The sequence below is a fragment of the Cryptomeria japonica genome, chromosome 2 (genome assembly GCF_030272615.1).
Source record: "Cryptomeria japonica chromosome 2, Sugi_1.0, whole genome shotgun sequence".
Classification (NCBI taxonomy): domain Eukaryota; kingdom Viridiplantae; phylum Streptophyta; class Pinopsida; order Cupressales; family Cupressaceae; genus Cryptomeria; species Cryptomeria japonica.
Genome location: NC_081406.1, coordinates 445465635 through 445474187, shown reverse-complemented (window position 1 = coordinate 445474187; position 8553 = coordinate 445465635).

The window sequence follows — 8553 nt, the reverse complement described above, 5'->3', positions numbered from 1 at the left end:
TGAGCTACATGTATAGTGTGCAAAGCTTCTTTTGTTCCAATATTTACTGACTATGTTGGTTCAATTAGCACTGATGATCACTCTTGAAATTGATCAGGCAAAATGTCAAGTATTCCACCTTTAGGCACCTCAGAGAGGTTTTCGCGATTAGGTACGTCCTTTATTTTTCCTATTTTTTATTCTGACACCGCCACAGTGTGGCTTCGCCATTAGATCTTTTATTTTTCTTCTTTTGATTTTTGTGACTAAGTTACCTGACATTTGCAGTTGTCATATTCTCACTTTGTTCACTGGTAGAAGAGTTCCTTGGTTCAGCCGCATTAAGATAGCAGGGTAATGTGTAGTCATTGGCAAAGGTAGGTATACTCAAAGGTTGATCTTGGAGAGTACAGTCAATTAGTTTAGGATGTATCAAGGATAAGGTGTTAACAGGTTCAAGGAAGTTCACAGTATTATCATCATAACTTCTAATCAACAAGTTGAGTTCTAGAAGACTACCTTGCGTAAGCATCTCGAGACCAGGAAGAGTTACAACATGATTATCGAAGCACACTTTAATATCTAGAGGACCTAACCCAACAGACCTACCACTAGCATCATCCTCTACGTCAAACTGGACTACATACATGGTTCGATAGTAACAGGGTCAACTGACATAATTTCAACATTCATGATGGAGTTGGCATAGTGTGATGCCGAATAGGTAGTGTCATAAATAGAGCTTATGTCAGAGTCATCAGAGTCATAAGATGAAGTTTATGACTCTTCTTCAAGTGATGCAGTGAAAATATGTATAGTATCAACATCTACATCTTTCATGCTGCAAGTTCCTTCGTGATTTGGGTCATTTATCACTTGTATTTGACATACCTGTTGACATAACCTTGATGGTTTTGTTAGTCCTTTTCATCTTTTCCATTCAGCTTCCTCTGGATTGATGACTGGGCCTGCTTCTATAGCTTCTAATTCTTCTTTTGTAGTTCCATATCTGATTTGTTCTATCTCATTAGAGGGAGAATTTGCTTGTGTTCTTCCATCTTTCAGCTATTGTTCATAGTCTCCTTGTCTTTTTAGTTGGATTTCTTCTATTTCTTTTTGTAGCTTTAAGCGTATTAGCTCTTGTGCTTCATTTATGATATCACTAGATTCTTTGGGAGTTTCTATAGTAGGTGTATCTAAGAGATGATCTCAACCCCATTCATACTCATTCAAGTCAATTTATGAGTCATCTACTTGTTGTCTACCAGTATATGTGACCGGAATGTTCAATGGTGCAAACAATTCTTTGATTCCTTCAATTTCTTCCCTCATGTCTTCTAGGATTTCTACTGCTTGCAGTATTATAGATGATATGATTGGAACTTGATTACCATTCATTTCCTTTTTTTGGATTGACAATTCTTCTTGTTCATATTCATACTCTACCTGAGTTTGCTGAGTATTTCTTTCCTATGATGTTGAAGGTAGTGTCTTTTTCCTCCATTTAGGTTGAGAAATATGTTTCTGATCTGATGATTTTCTTAGATTGTATCCAAGTCCAATATTATCATTGATAGACTTAGTTTTTAGCTGAATAGGTTCAACAATACCTTCTTGGCGCTTGCCTAGAGGACTGGTACCTGAGTATCCCATGCGTCGAAGAATCTTATAACTCGAACCATATTGTGTCGGGGAGATTTCACAATGTCGTATTTATTTGTTTTTACTATCTTCTTTGAAAATTCATTTAAGAACAACATCTTCTTCTATTTCATTTGCAAGGGAAGTAGAGGACTATATAAAGGCACCATCATAAATGATATTCGAAGTTGAAGTTTGTGGCTTCATAACCTCTGATAGTTTTCCAGACTGTCTTGTGATGGAGGAAGAGACATTAGTGAAAGTACAAGTTCTATTTTGTATCCATCCATGCCAGTATTTGTGATTCTCAATTTCTTTTCTAAATCTTTTAGCAAAGTTTCTGAACTTTCAGCTGTAGAGGTTGCTCTGTTATGAGGAACAAAAGTATCAGTACCCTATGTTAATGCATTACGGGTATAGCTTGTATCAACAAAAATACTGACTTCAAATCTGTTATAAGGAAATTTCAAACACTAGTGATATATAGATGGTACTGCTTTCATTTCGTGAATCCATGGCCTACCCAGTAAGATGTTATAGGAAAGAGGAAGATCAAGCACCTGAAAGATAACATCTCTTTCTATGGGTCCTACCCTAATTGGTAATAGTACCAAACCTTTAGAGGTTCTTTCATCTTCATCATAAGCTTTGATTGTTATTTTCTTTGTTGGATCAATGATATTTTTCAGAAAATCCTAGCTGTGTCAGTAAATTGTGAGTACAAATATTCAACCTAGCACCTCCATCTATCAAAACATGTTTAACTCGGTGTTTATGGATTATAGCTTCGATGTGTAATGGCTGGTTATGTGGGTGATTCAGTTAGTTGTCATCTTCTTCAAAGAAGGTGAGGTAATGAGGCGAAGTCAGGTGAGCCACCATGGATTGAAACTAGTCTACATCTAAATCTTTAGGGACATTAGTAGCGAGCAAATCTTTATCCAAGATCTCTCTGTGAGCAGAAGAGATTTTAAGCAGTTCTAAAATGGATATTTGAGTGTTAGTTCTTTTTAGTTGTTCGAGAATGCTATAACCAAGAGAGGACGATGAAGCCAATTGCTTAGATTTAGCCGTGATTGTATCTATGTGTCTGTTTGGAGAAGTCGATAAGTTTGTTTGAGCAAGAGTTGAGGAACTAGCTCCTTGAAGAGTAACCTTCTTTTGAGTACAGGTCACAACATTTGCATTTTGTGCTTGATTTTGTTTATCTTTGATTATATTCACATTGCAATATTCAGGCTGGGCAGATTCAATCATGTTGATCATATTATCATTGTTAGTGTAGGTGTAATTGACTTTGGCACCTCTCTTTGATTTTGAGGAATCACCTTGTTCATAGGTAGGTAAGGGATCTTTAAAAGCTTTATGATAGCATTAGTTGTGTGATTTCCAACAACAATCTTGCCAGCATCGATGAGATCTTGAATCTCATGTTTGAGCTTCATGTAGTTGTTTGTTGTATGACCTTTATTTTGATGATATTCACAGTATTCATTTTCTCTCCACCATTTGGGTTTAACTTCTGGATCATATGGTCTAGAATTGTTTGGCAATGCTATCAGGTCATTTGCCAATAAAGTTTTAAAAGCTGATTCATATGATTTGTCTAGAGGAGTGAAATTGTATTTAGGCTTTGAAAGCCAAGGCTTCTCTTTAAACCATTCTTTTGATTTTTTTGGAGGATTTTCCTTTGTAGTTTCAACTGCTTTGAGTGCTTGTGTGCTGCTAGCCAGGTTAAATATTGTGGATTTTGATTTTTCTTTAACAGTATCTACCACTCCATCATTAACAATGTTTTTGTTGTTATCTTTTCCGTATTTCCAGTATTTGTTATTTTCTTTAGAACTAGAACCTTGTTGTCTTTCTTTCCAAATTGAGATATCTCCTTTCTTTATAAGCACATCTTCCATCCCGAGGGTGCTATCTACCATTTTTTTGAGTGAAGGGTACACTTGCATTTGGATACTGTATTTCAATTCAGGGATCAGGTTATTAACGAAGATATCCATTTTCTCAGAATCTGGAATAGGCCGTGAATATCTAGAGAACATCTTTCTCAAACATTGAAGAAAAGTGAGAAAAAGTTCTCCTATTTTCTATTTAGTGTTGCAAAGCTCGATCATAGTGATTGGATGATGAATGTTATAGGAGTATTGTTGTAGAAACAATTGGATTAATTCCTCAAAAGTTTTTATTCCCATAGGTAGGCTTGAAAACCATTCCATAGCTTGCCTTCCTAAACTTCTCGAGAAAAGGCGCAAGAGGTATGTTTGTTCGTGCATGAATTTCATACATAAAGCACAAAATTCTTTGACATGGTCTTGAGGATCTGTATTTCCATCATATTTGTCAAACTTGGGAATCTCCACTCTTGAAGGAAATAGAGGCATGTAAAGGTTTTTGTCAAATGGAAATGAGCATATCGTGTCCAAAGAATATTGCTTGGATGTTTTATCCTTGTTTTTCAGTTCTGTGATCTCAGTTTGTAACACTTGCAATTGTTTGTTTACCAGCCCTAAAGGTGTCTCTTCCTCTTTATTGATGAGGGTTTCAATGCCATAATTAATAGGAAGTTTGGCTCCTTGCTTATTTAGCTCTAGAAAATGCTCTTCTTTTTCTCTAGACATGATGACCCTCATCATTATTCGGAAATGTTTATCATTGAGACATTTATTTATACTAGTTTCTGTAGATTTAGAGACTACGGATTTGTCTGATGAGGAATCATTGTCAGTAGCATGGTTGCTGAGGTCATCATAAGTATCATGTTTAGTAGCTTGTCTTTCTTGCCTTGCCTGAGACATGTTGTTAAATAAGGGTATATCAAAAATTGGTAGATTTGACGATGAAGGCTTATTAAGGATGGGCTCTTCTACAAAGAACGGATTTTCGTTTGATGATAATGATGGTCCTTTACCTTTGTCAGCTTTTTGGCAAGAACTTTTGGTTTGATCAGGCATTTACAACTGATAGGACTGAGAGCTAGATGTGATGCAGAAGTCAAGATCAAATTGAAGCTAGTTGTTGGTTTAACATAGTGATTTGAGAGAAGTAACTAAGATTTGTTCTGGTTTCAGGAACAATCTATCCTATATAAGACGTTATCTAAGTTAACTTGGGTTTGATAAGTAGTTGATTGAACTAGCCGAGAGATGATTGACAAAACTGTGCAACATTACAGTAGGGGTACACTATCAAGGTTATTTATGCACAGAATTATGATGACCTGTTTTATGCTCGCTAGCTATAGACTGATTTGAGCAGGTTTGACTGTTTTGACTGACAATAGAAGGAATTCACATGATAGAGTTTGCAGACCTAGATGACAGTTTAGCAATTACCAGATGATAAAGACAATATTTCGTATGAGTTGCTTCCTGATTTCGTATGACAGTTGGGAAGACTCCAGATGATAATATGCTAAATGTTATGTATTTTCGTACGATAGACTATAAAAGACCAGACAGTAGTTTTTCAGACTTGTACGATAGAGTTTGTAAAGATAGATGACAAACTATTAGGATCAATGAAAGCTCGTACGACAATAGGTATGTAGAAGGACAAAATTTCAGCAGACTCATATGACAGAAGACTGGGCAGAAATGAAATCCTGACAGATAGAGTTTTCATGACTAACGAGGGCTAGTTTTTGATAAGGACTGATTTTTTTTTTGATGACTGATAGGGACTAGTTTTTGACATGGACATAGTTTATCACTGAGTTGTTTGATATTTTTTTCTCCATTTTCATTATTTCAGTTTTAGTTTCAAGGGTGAAAACACAGAAAACATGCAAGATGTATAATAATTCCAATCACAACACGCTAACCCTACGAAAGTTGGCTTAGAGAAGAAAACCTTTGCTTGCTGACTTAGGTACACACCCAATAGCTAATCAGAATACGGTCGTTGAGTCTCATGCAATGGATTCTCAACGCTATATTAGCCGACTTCAAACGCTAATGGGGGCACAATATGGCAAGTGTCTTGGGAGACTTACTATCTCTCTTGCACAAAGATTATCCCCCTTTCGGAGGTGAACCAGGTAGCTTCTATCTTATAGTTCTTAGTTAGGAATTCCATTTGAAACTACCCCTTGAAGTCACACAAGCATGATTGAGGCCTATAGCCCGACAAGGTACCAAAACAAGTTTTAGTCATGTAAACGTGATTGAGACCACGAGTCCCTACAAAATGCTCGATATGAGAGATCTCAAAGAGAAAACTAAAATAATCCCATCCTCTGAGACTTTAATCACCAGAGGCCTATTTATTATAGTGATTTGTAATGCTCAAGTCCAGTTGTACTCACTTGGGTCATTCTCACAGGGTGATTACTTTTTCCCACTATGACAAGCCCGCTAAAGGTATACAAATCTCAAAATTTAGAAAAAGCTTCGAGGGTCTAGATTTTTTATTGTTTGTAAAAGACAAGAGCATACTCTCCTACCTCTCTGATTTTTCCAAAAACACAAAAGACAGATTTGTTCTTTAACCAGATAGCAATTTAAGTGCCTAATAAAATAAACTTTAAAGAAAAAATGAAGTTTGGTCGATTTTATTTTAGGCAACCTGCAAAAACAACGCATCCGTAGTCATGTTGTTTTCGATTATTTGACAGGCATATGTTTGATTAATAAATTCTTTGTCAAGCATCTTTCAAGAAACTGGTTAGGTTGTAGAAATCTGAAGCAAACAAAAGACAGGCCAGGGTTAGCATCAGCATTAGCAAAATCAAAATTTAACTCACAAAAAACCTTGGCAAGTACATTATTTTTGAAATGATAAAAAAATAAATTGTATGACAGATTATACCTTCTCGCATGAGTATACTCATTGGCCCAAATGACAAAACACAGAGTTAAATAACTAGAGCAGAAACTCGTATGATATTTCCAGAAGAATCGTATGACAAAAGAAAGGTCTTGACAGAATGCTGTATGATGGAGGAATTAAACTCGTATGATATTTAGCTGAGGTTGTACAGACGAGACCTATAAGATAAAAAAAAATGATTTTGAGGCCAAAGGATAGAATTCTGATCTGCACGGTGGGTGCCAAAAATGTGTATGTGAAAAGTGGATCGTATTTGTAAGCTGTTTCCGAATACATAACACTTCAATTAAGTCATTAGATGCATGGTTAGTAAATCAATAATCAATCAATGAAATAGTAAACCATATGAAATAGTAAACCATTACAAAGCGACCTATTGCCTTCTAGTAGATGCAAGTTTAGTCTTGCTCTCAGATTTTAAATGCAATACCAGTGACTAGACAACAATCTAAATGAAGGATTTAATCTATATGAGTATAAGATTGAGATAAATGAATGAAAGATTTAAGCTAGATGAATGCAAGATATGCAAGATTAATCTAACATGATTTAAGCAATATTAAGCTAAATGATCTAATGAGTATGCAATAACATGATTTGGTCAACACTTAACATTTGTTGTGTTGACAACTTTAAAGCACTTGGAATGAAGAAAATGGAGGGAACAATGAATGCAGTGGGAAATTTGAAATCGGGAAATGGAGGGAACAGCGAGGCTAGATCCTTTGGTTCTGAATCCACTACAGCTCAAGGACAAGCAATGGATGATGAGGATGGGGACCCATGGCTATGGGACCCTCCTCTTGATCGCAAAAAGATGAAATATTCCCATGAATCGAGCCCCGAGGTGGTGAAAGTTGACTCAGAAAATATCAAGGAGGGGCAAGTTTCCAAACCCTGGAATAGTCTTTTTGCAAGGAAAGCATTTGGAAAACTGACTGGTAAATCGTCTTTCCCCTTTGTGAAAGATATATCAGATAATAAAATGGGTAAGCTTGCTATTGAGATTCCTGATTTGGTTATCGATCATAGTATCTCTTTAATGGCTTTTTCTTTGGTAGGGAAGTTTGTTGGACCTCAACCTAATATTGAGGATGTTAGGTCTTTTGTTAAGAGAAATTGGAGAATGAAAGGTCAGGTTGATGTCTCTGCCTTGTCCAGAGGTTTTTTTGTTTTCTCATTCTCTTGTGGGGAAGATATGGAAGCTGCATTAAGTGGTGGCCCCTGGATGTTTGGTAAATCTTCTTTATCCATTAGAAAATGGTCTCCTAACATGGAACTCAATGACTCTTTCTTTGAATCTACTCCAGTTTGGGTAAGGCTGCCAGGGTTGCCATTGGAATACTGGGTGGAGGATGTTTTCTCAGAAATTGCTAACTCCTTTGGGGAGCTTGTTAGGATAGATCCAATGACAGCAACTCGCAAGAGATTGGTTTATGCATGGATCTATGTCAACATTTCACAGAATATGGACCTTCCTAGCACTATTGATATAAGCTCCAAACTTGGATTATGGGAACAGTCAATAGAGTTTGAATCACTCCCCTTTGTGTGCTTCTCTTGCAAAAAAGTTGGTCACTGAGCTAAGGCTTGCCCTAGCAACCCTAAAAAACCTATGATGATAAACATCCAAAAATAGGTTTGGAAAGAAAATAATAATAACAAAGAAGGTAACAAGTTGGAAGGAAAAAGCGGAAGCTCTATCAATATATCAGAACCATCAGAAGGAGATAGAAATGACCTTCCTAAGAATCCCCCTTTGAAGTTGAACAAAAAGAATTAAATCAGGGAGTTTGAGATAAAAACAGTCAATACCTTTGAGGCTCTACAGACACAGGAGAAGGAGAATGAAATCAATGAAGAGACACTTGAAGATGGTGAGATTGAGAATATCACCGATTCTCATCATGAGGTCTTTCAAGACTCTATATCAAAAATAGATGAACAGATCCTAGATGAATTTGAAGAACATGAAATTAAACTTGGAAGGAACAACAAGTTTGGATCCCCTCAGGTAAATTTAAATGCTTTATTCCAGAATATTGGAGTTGATATGCCCACATCATCCCAGAAAAGAGGAGAACTATGGAGTAATAT